General features: G+C 42.3%; 1 long non-coding RNA gene across 1 annotated transcript; it reads left to right on the top strand.

Annotated features, from left to right (window-relative positions):
• The first annotated feature begins 239 nt into the window (after positions 1 to 239).
• On the top strand, positions 240 to 7909 carry LOC142590623 (uncharacterized). Its single transcript, XR_012830202.1, has 4 exons — positions 240 to 642; positions 1636 to 1740; positions 4861 to 5005; positions 7800 to 7909. It is a non-coding gene; the product is annotated as an uncharacterized LOC142590623 (long non-coding RNA).
• The last annotated feature ends 1773 nt before the right edge of the window (positions 7910 to 9682 follow it).

Genomic DNA, 9682 nt, shown 5'->3' with positions numbered 1-9682 from the left:
TTTCAAGTGGGTGAGACGTCTATACGGCGTATACGCAGATTGCTGTCCTCTCTATTAAAAGCAACGTTGCTGAAACACGTCGTACAAGACGCTGTACGACTCGCATAACATCGATATACAACGCCGTCACCATCCATGAGATCACCGAAAGCACGGTCGCTTTCGGTGGCGGCCTACAGATGGCACCACAGGTAGCGCCGGTAAAGTTACAGGTGATATTATTTTGCCGTCTTCAGTTTGCCGCTACATGTGAGTGCTTGCTGTGTGTTGACGCCGTCCGATGTAGTTGTTTAATCGTGTGTACGCTGTGCCGAGAAAAATTGTGGTGCATCTTGTATGCATTGAGAATCACAAAACCCCTGGGACCGCGTAATGTAGCCCGCAGTATCCTTCGTGTGGTGCGCCGATGCCGAAGATATGACCCTTCGCGCTTCCTTTGTTCCGGGCTCATGAAAAGGATCTCATCCTCTGGCACTGTCGCATCGTATCGCACTGTACGGAAGAATTTGGTGAAAGTTGTGCTCTTACGTCCTGTAGTTGATCCGCAATTCAACAGTGTGTGCGCCGGAAGGACCGTTGGTGCAGTCGATTCCGCGGCACCTGTGACACTAAAAGGAGCGTTTTCCGAGTACGCCGAGAAAGGTAAGTCCGGCGCTTGCGCGCATTCTTCCTGTCTATGGTTCGTGAAGTGTGCGTTGTTGTACGTATCGCAAGATCCGTACAACAACCGAATCCGGATTTGTAAAGCAGCAAGAATTATAAATGTGCTTTTCAAATGGTTGTTCTTCATGTCGCAGTGCACATTTAGCAAAAAGTTCCATGGAAATTGCCCTAAAACGTATTCATTTTACCAACAGCTCTATCTGTGGTTTATTTACTTTCACCTATGAAGCACGCTAGCGCGGGTGGTTCTTTGATCTAAATGGGCACAAAAATTCAAGGAAAGAAAGTTACTGTTTGTGTACGTAATTTTTCATTGAGAAATGGTATAGGCATTTCTAGAAGTAGTACGTCGATGTGTCGGTCTTCACAGCTAACAGCTGCGCGAGATAGCACCCGATTCCTTCGTTGACGCATGGCCAGATTTTTAGCTTGTATGGAAATTCTTCTGTTTATAGAGTGTCGTCAGATGACGTGTATTAGTGTCCTGTGTGTTTTCGTGTACTTGTAAAGGGTTCCGATCTTGCAGAGAAGCCGAAATTACATAAGCAATGCTTCTTTTTAATGGAAAAATCTTTCTCTTTTCTGTATTGTCTCTCCAGAAATAGAGGTGGTCTGTTGTAATTTTGAGCGCATCGTCCTTTGGGAGCAGTGCTTTGTTGCGCCGCATAAACAAATTAGGTTTTGGAACGCTTTTCATGTCCTACGGAATTTTTTGATAGTACAATTCACATTTCACGTTATACAGCTGTACGTTTGTGTGAACCTTTTCATAGTAGATTCATGTTTGCTACAGTTCGATTTACGTGTTATTTAACCGCCTGTGATGTTACAATCAGATATTTGCACAACCAGTTGCAGCTTCATGTAACTGGTTGTATGAGACTTTTATCAAAATATGACGTGATCTTTTTATATCACAAGTTTACAGTTTCAGCAGGGATTACAATAAATTGAGCATTTATTATTGTTTAGGGATGGCAAGATTTTGTGAACCAGAGGCACCTCCACATATGCACCTGCGGCACTTCTGCAGCCTCAACAGCACGGAAAAGTACCTGATGTGCATGCTGTGACAAGGTGTGTGCAAAGCAGTTGCTGCCACTTACACGAGCTGCAGATTTTGTTGGTATCATCCATGTTTGGAAACTCTCCTGAATTTTTCGTGGGTTTACAAATGTGGGCTCATTTTACAATTTTATGAATGTCACTTTAGAAAGACAACGAAGTTGTGTTGGTTAAGATGTTTTAAAGCTGTTGAGAGATTTACGGCATGACATTGTTAAAATGCATGTAAAAAATTAATTGCAATGGTACTTGTACTGCTTTATTATTAGCAATGCAATATCTCTAACGAGAACATCAGAGGGGCACTTGCTTTTGGGAAGTTTGGTCAGATAAATTCCTGAAGCAGCGTAAAGCTCTGTAATCTAAAAAAAAACAATGTTGTCAGTTACTGGTTTCAAGCTCGCTGCTGCTTTTTGTGCTGCACGACAAGTTAAATAATGGTTGATAATGTGTGTGTGACGTAATAGTTCTGCGCAAACACACGAGGAGGAGAGAAGTAATTAATAAAGGGAAAATCAGACGTCCACCCGCTCGCACCATTTGCTACAAAGGAAACCCGTATGTGTTCCTCAAAAGGAAAGCCGCACAGTTGAAGAAAAATTCGTCCTGGTCCGGGACTCGAACCCGGGACTACCGCCTTTCCGAGGCAGCCACTCTACCATCTGAGATAACCAGGTGGCTAGCAGATGCCAGGGCGAAGTCGAATTAGTTGACAACACGAAGCAAAGGCAAGGGTTTGACGTAATATTTTTTTCCCCTTTATTAATTACTTCTCTACACCTTGCGCGTTTCCGCAGAACTATTACGTCAGACCCTTGCCTTTGCTTCATGTTGTCGACAAATTCGACTTCGCCCGGCCATCTGCTAGCCGCCTGGTTATCTTAGATTGTAAAGCGGCTGTCCCGGAAAGGCGGTGGTCCCGGGTTTGACTCCCAGACCTGGACGATTTCTTTTTTTCATATGTGAGGCTTTCCTTTCGAGGAATCCGTACGGGTTTCTTTTGTAGCAATTGCTACGAGCGGGTAGATGTGTGATTTTCCCTTTATTAATAATGTGTGTGTGTATGCAACAATGGGGGTGCTGAGAGCAAGCTTTAAAATAATGTGTGCTATGTCCCCAACAAAGAATTTAGTGTCTGCAGCATTTTTACAAAATATTATGTTCACAGGTTGGCAGGTATGACATAATGTACAACAATAATGTACAACACTTTTGCTGTAGATACATTTTCATAACGTCCATTTTCTGTCTACTTGAATCGTATATTTAGAATTTGGCCCACCTGCAGTTTGATCAAGTTACATAGGTAGCCCCCTCTGAGTTAAATATAATTAGGGGCTATTGTAGATATGCATGATATACCTACTCACTGTATTGTGACAGATATTTTTAGGGACTGTGTTGTGAGGCATGCATATCCTTTTACCTGTATGTCTTGCTGCAGGTTGCCCGACAAAAGCATAAATGCTTCGCCCACCTTTATTATTATGCTTTCATGTAGAGTTCTAACATCTGTGCCCACATAGACTCCATGTTCTTAATTACATTTTTCTAAGTATTCACTGTTGTGCATTACATTATTGTGTTACATTACTGTGCATTACATGTTTTTCTTCGTTTTATTTTGGAGGGGGGTATTCATTTCTATAATAGTACAGAGAATAGAACTTCAAAACAAAAAGCCACGAAAGGTAGCTTAAAAGTGTATGAAGCTTGGAATTCTACATTCCTGCCCCTAAAGCGCTACCAGTAGTAAAACGTTCCTAATTGTCTTTTTTATAAGCTAGCTGCCAGATACGTAGTCCCATTATGAGAGTATGTTATTTTTTCTTCTTTGGTCTGACTTGTTTTGTTGAATGTTCTCCTTGTTAGTTCAGAATTTGTAAGCCTCCAGGTTTCTACGGGGCAGAAACCTGGAGGCTTACGAAAAGGGTTCTACTCAAATTGAGGACGACGCAACGAGCTATGGAGAGAAGAATGATAGGTGTAACATTAAGGGATAAGAAAAGAGCAGATTGGGTGAGGGAACAAACGCGAGTTAATGACATCTTAGTTGAAATCAAGAAAAAGAAATGGGCATGGGCAGGACATGTAATGAGGAGGGAAGATGACCGATGGTCATTAAGGGTTACGGACTGGATTCCAAGGGAAGGGAAGCGTAGCAGGGGGCGGCAGAAAGTTAGGTGGGCGGATGAGCTTAAAAAGTTTGCAGGGACGGCATGGTGACAATTAGTACATGACCGGGCTTGTTGGAGAAGTATGGTAGAGGCCTTTGCCCTGCAGTGGGCGTAACCAGGCTGATGATGATGTTTTCTTGCCACCTCATGCAATACTCCAACTGGAGCCTATGAGCTATGTGTATAATAAATAAGTAAATTCCTAAAGCATGCAACAAACCATGCAGCATAGCATTTAAATGTTGCCAGTTTATAATGCTTCTCGAGTGCAGCACATCATGGAGCTTAAGGCTGATCTCTTCAGATGTAAAAAAATTGCAGGTTATGAAAATGTGGTCCTACAAACTGCTGGTTACGCATGTCAGTCAGCCTGCTGCAGTGGTCACAAGTGAGAATGTAACCAAAAAGCTGGGCGTGCTCGGCCATTTTGCATATGGCACAGGATAAAGCTTCACCTCTGCTGTTGCTTCTCTAATAATAATGGCCTCCGAGTATACATGCCGAGTTATGCTTCTGGGGACACTTATTAGTTAACCTTATCAGGTAATACCATTAGACTTATGGGTGCTATAATGTTGCAATGCCTGCACGATGGCCAGCATTACAATACACATTAAAATTATTGTACAAGTCATGCAATGGTGTCGGGATTGGCCCACCAAGTGACAACCTTTAATTACTCTATACCTGGGATCAGCCCAGCTCACTCAGTCAGTGAGACATCCATGCATAAGGGGAGGAGTATGGCAAATAGAGGGCGTTCGATTAATCTTTCTCACATAGATAGCTCATACATATAATCTTTCTTAAATTGGATGCTTTGTTGCTCAAAGTGAAGTTACTTATGGGCATAATGTCAGCATTTCGATCCTATTTATGCTTAACGAAAGTTGCTTTGTTCAGTGTCACTTTTTATATTGTTTCGCTTGTGATTCTAAGCTCACTTGTTTTATAGCTGCTATAGGTATGGCTGGACCTGGAGAAGAAGTGTAAGCAGACCATGCTATGTTGCTGATCTGCGCTGAACTCCACATCCAAGTTGGTCCCGCGACAGTTGGGCACCATTGTGCCTTGCTTCCTTGACAATGTGATATAATATGGTGAGCTTGTACTTCAATATCGGTATTGAAAATTATGTTAAGGAAAAAAGACAAGGATTGGTCTTTATGATAGATACACTCATGTTCTTTCTTTAAGGTGTTCTTTTGGCACTGTTCTGCATGGACATATTTTTAGAGAATTATAACTCCTTTATTGCAAAGTGCCATGGCGCTAGTTTATGCGTTAAACTAGCACTCTTTCACCAAAAAAAGCCTTATTTAGCACACAATTCACAATTAAAGAAAGGAGGCAACCTGACAGACTGCTACTAACAGTTCAGTATTATTGCTCGCACAGTGATATTGTGCAAAAGGTGAAAGGGGGAGAATAGATCTGAATACATGCTGTTCGCACGGAAACGAAAAGGACGCATCACATGGTGAGCGTGACACATGTTTTACAATGATAAGAAGCAGTCTCACTGTCTAGTAATTCTCTGCATGGGGAGCTAGTGCTAGGTTCCTCGTCATACATATAAGAAAAGCATCAGATATCTCTCCAGCGCTTTTGTCTTTATATTTTGTCACGATCAAGCAGCTTTCAAACATAGGTGCATGTGCGCCGAGAGCAGTGCACTACCGCTGCTAACTGACCCGCGCATCAAGTTTGCTTCGTCACGCTGCCAGTCATTTATACATTGGTCGGTTTATCCGATGTAGCCTCTACTGTACGAAATGGTATGTGATAGACACTGCACCTGTGTACTGTACAAGCTTTGTTACATGATTTTTTTCAGAGATAGTGATGCAGGCCTTTTCATTATTTACATGCCTACACAACAAACCAAGCATTATCTGTGCTTAGAAAGAATTGTAGGAAAATCCAGCATGAGGCAACTGTTCTCGGCACGAAACAAACTTGATTCGTTGGTTTTCGTTCATTGGTGCAATCACACTAAGGCAGACAAGCTTGTAGGCTGTGCTTCTGCAATTTGTACAGCACACTGACAGCACTGATGTGGGCCTCATCTGTGGGCTGACTGATGGCACCTTCTACGGCGCAGACCACTTGTGTTGGGCGAGGCACCAATGTTGACGTTTGTTCCCTTGTGCAAAACAGCAGTCCTAGGTTTCGAGTAGTTGTAGGAAGACAAGGTAAACATAACTTCGATGGCTTGAGTGGGCTCATTTCTCTTGGGGCATCTAGCTTTTTTTCTTGCAACTGTGCAGAGGTGCTTCCCTAGAGTCGGCGTGAAAATGGCATGGAGTTGTGCATTCGGGAACTCCTGAACAATGATCTGCTGTAGTTAGGGCTTTGCGAAAATGCACTGTCTACCAGTTGGTAGAAGGTGCATTATTCAGCCACTGATTTCCTGTTGACATGCTTGCACTCATGCTGTCAGTAATTTCCTGGCTTGCCAAATTATCTTGAGGCCCCACGCTGATGATGCTACCGATGTCTTCATGTGCAGACTTTTCAGGATGAGGTTTTTTGCTTTGCAAATCTTGTTGAAAGGTAGGTGGTGCTTACAGGTAGCTATTCTAGATATTAGTGAAATGAATTGGCCCATCTTGCTTCGTCAAACATCGTCACGCCGACATCAGTTGCACAAACAAAAAACCTGGCCTACTCGCAGCGTCGTGCACGAAGAAACAAACAAATCAGCTGCTGGATTGTCTTAACATGGCATACTAAGCTGAGACCGGAACTGCTGTAGCTACAAACCAGGCAGAAACGATGATGATGAGCAGGGATTTGCAGTAGCGCCACTTCGTGGGGCAGCAAGGTGGCTCCGTTCAAAACAAAAATGGCGTTCAGCAAGTAGAACCATGCAACGGTCAGAGTCGGTGCATGGTGCTCTCGATCAAGTTGGCTCAAGGAGTGTCCGAAAAATCAGACGAGAGGTTGCAAGGCGTCCGAACTTTCGGAAGTTGTTATACATTATGGTCCATGGGGAGAATGGCGGTGCCGTGAAGCAGACCGAGTAATCATGTTCGAATTTTCGGAGTCCGGAAAATCAGTCGGTGACTGTACCTATACCTATGTGTCTATGTATACCTAGGTGCAACAGTGTTTGCTATGATCTGTGCAAGAATTGCTGTTGCCCGTAGATGCCCAACATGTCGGGTGTCAAATTGTAAAATACCTTGCAAAAGTGATCTACGGAAAAATAACGCTTCTGCTATATTTCGCTTTTACAAGAAATTTTGCGGCTGCTGGCACCTACCTTAAAAGGCTTTATATGGTCTTCGCATGGCCAGGGCCTTCTACTTTTGTGAGTTTGCTTGTCTCGAAATATACTCCGGTTTTTATAACTTCAAGTTGGCGGGATCCCTAGTCTCCTTTAACATGTACCCAATAGACCTAACATAGGGGTTTTGGCATTTCTCTGCCATCTAAATGCAGCCATTGTGGCCGGGATTCAATCCCATGCCCTCTGCCTGAGCAGCGCAATGTCAAAGCCAGTACACTACGGTATTTTGCTGGCAGAAGGGTTTAGTTTCTGAATAATTTATTATCTCAACCTGTCGGTGTTGTTTTTAAAGGTATTTCTTGTTTGTATTCTGTTGCTTCAATACTAGTAATTATTGTAAATCAAACGATGTGTCCATCTTTTTCCTATAACACTTGCTTCAATCGCCTGCTAATTATGACAGCTTATTCTCCCACAGTAATCCATGTTCCCTTGAAACATAGGCATTGCATGAAACCACATATTTTTCAATAAGATTTATTCATTATCTCCTATGACCGGAATGCTGAACCTTTCTTATCTGTGGGAACATAGGCAAATTTGCCTATGTGCCAACCTGTTGCATGAGTCAAGATAAATTATTGGCTTTACTTTTTCAGGTGCCCTGCTCGCTCTCACCCAAGCAACCCACTCCAGCGGTCTTCTCTCGGCAGACTGGATGCATCGAAATACCGTTAGAAGGTCCAATAAACAGTGCTTGGGACATTTATGACATGCTTTTACTTAAGCCGGAGGACTTCAGGCTTAATGAAAGCTCAAGTGGGTGTACAGAAATACCTACGTAAAATATACTTGTCTTTTTCACTTACAAGTACATGCCAATACTTTGCCTGACATTTTTCACCCCAAAATTACGCTTTACTGTGGATTTGTCAACAAACTATTACAGCAAAAAGGACGAGTACAAGTGATCGAACATATACTAAACTTGCAAGAATTACATTTGCATAATTGTAGTAAATAGGAAAATGAGGTACAGTCTTCTTCAGGGTGCATTTTCTTGTAGGTCATACATAGAGAACGTACTCGTGGGTCATACAAAACTTGTTCATGATGTATCACATCAGTGTTGGTAGTGCTAATCAATTTATGCCGAAAATTGTGTTCATCTTCGTATCAAGCAATGTACCAGGCAAACCTACATGTGAAAGTGGCATTCATGTTGCAAACATAATGCAGATCTACTTCTCTTCAATGCTTATCGCAAATACACAAGTGTACAAAATAGGTTTAAAGAGTAAATTATATTAAGCAACATCTTTCCATTCTGAAAGGACCTGGTATGAATGTAGTAAAATATAGGTCTGAACAGGGGCAAACAGGTCTGGGTTAGATAGGACGGGATTAAACGGGTCAGGATTGAACAGGATTTAAACTGGTCAGGATTAAACAGGATTTAAACGGGTCAGGTTTAAACAGGATTTAAACGGGTCAGGTTTAAACAGGAATAAACAGGATTTAAACAGGTCAGGACTGAACAGGATCAAACGGGGTCCCGTTCCATAACCCTATTTGATGAAACCCGTTTGAAAACAAATAGGATTTTCTAGTAGGGTTCCTTCAGAAGAACCTGGTGAATGCTTTGTAATGGTTTCTTATGGAGTCTTATCACCTTCTATGTGCACATAGTTGTGCCCTATGTGGCACATTCGTTTATGCATCGGTCTGCGGAATAATTGAGCATGCGGTGGCCTCTTTGCATTTTTCTTCTGAATAAAGCTTGCCAGTTGAAGTCTACCGTTTTGGCGTGGCCGGCCTTCTTTCCTTTAGCCTTGTTCGTGCTAGTAACTATGTCACAGGAGCTGTGTCAACACCAACTATCCCAACCTTCTGCATTAATTTCACAATTATTTCTCTCATTTTCTCTGAACAATGGCCTGAGCTTGAATTTCTTTAAATGATGCATGAAGGCCAGTATTCACTATGCTGTAGGTAATGCAGTAATGAGGAGTTTCCTGGAAAGCTTGCTTTTTTTTCTCTTCGTTTTTTTATATTCTTCGGTTATCCCCATTCATGCAAGTCGACATTGCGGCAGAGTCTCTGTCCAGTTGCACCATTTTTTTTTTACTTTTTGTCTGTGCAGCATAGACCACATAGTTGGTACATAGCTCAGTATATCGATGCACTATCAGTAAATAAGCATGCAATTTTGCAGCACATGCAAGATTGCCTGCTTGTTATTGATAAAGCATTTGCTGGTTATTGCTATGTTGCTCATCAAACGAATTTGATTTGAACAGCACAACACAAAACATCTGCTTGGCGGTGGTGTAATCGTAATAGTGACATCAGCCAACAAGCTTTTAATCTACAGCAGTCAAGGAATAATTCTACTACGTTGGGTCTCTTTGCACATATTTGGTCAGCACAGCGGGCAGTGTCCTATTTATTCTGCTTGGTGCCATTGAAGTGAGAATATGTTCAACCAGCAAGTGAAAATGGTAATGCTGTCAGTAAGCCTTCGATTAATGGCAAAATGAAT

This window comes from Dermacentor variabilis, chromosome 8 (assembly GCF_050947875.1).
Source record: "Dermacentor variabilis isolate Ectoservices chromosome 8, ASM5094787v1, whole genome shotgun sequence".
NCBI lineage: Eukaryota > Metazoa > Arthropoda > Arachnida > Ixodida > Ixodidae > Dermacentor > Dermacentor variabilis.
This window is presented reverse-complemented; position numbering and strand designations above follow the sequence as displayed.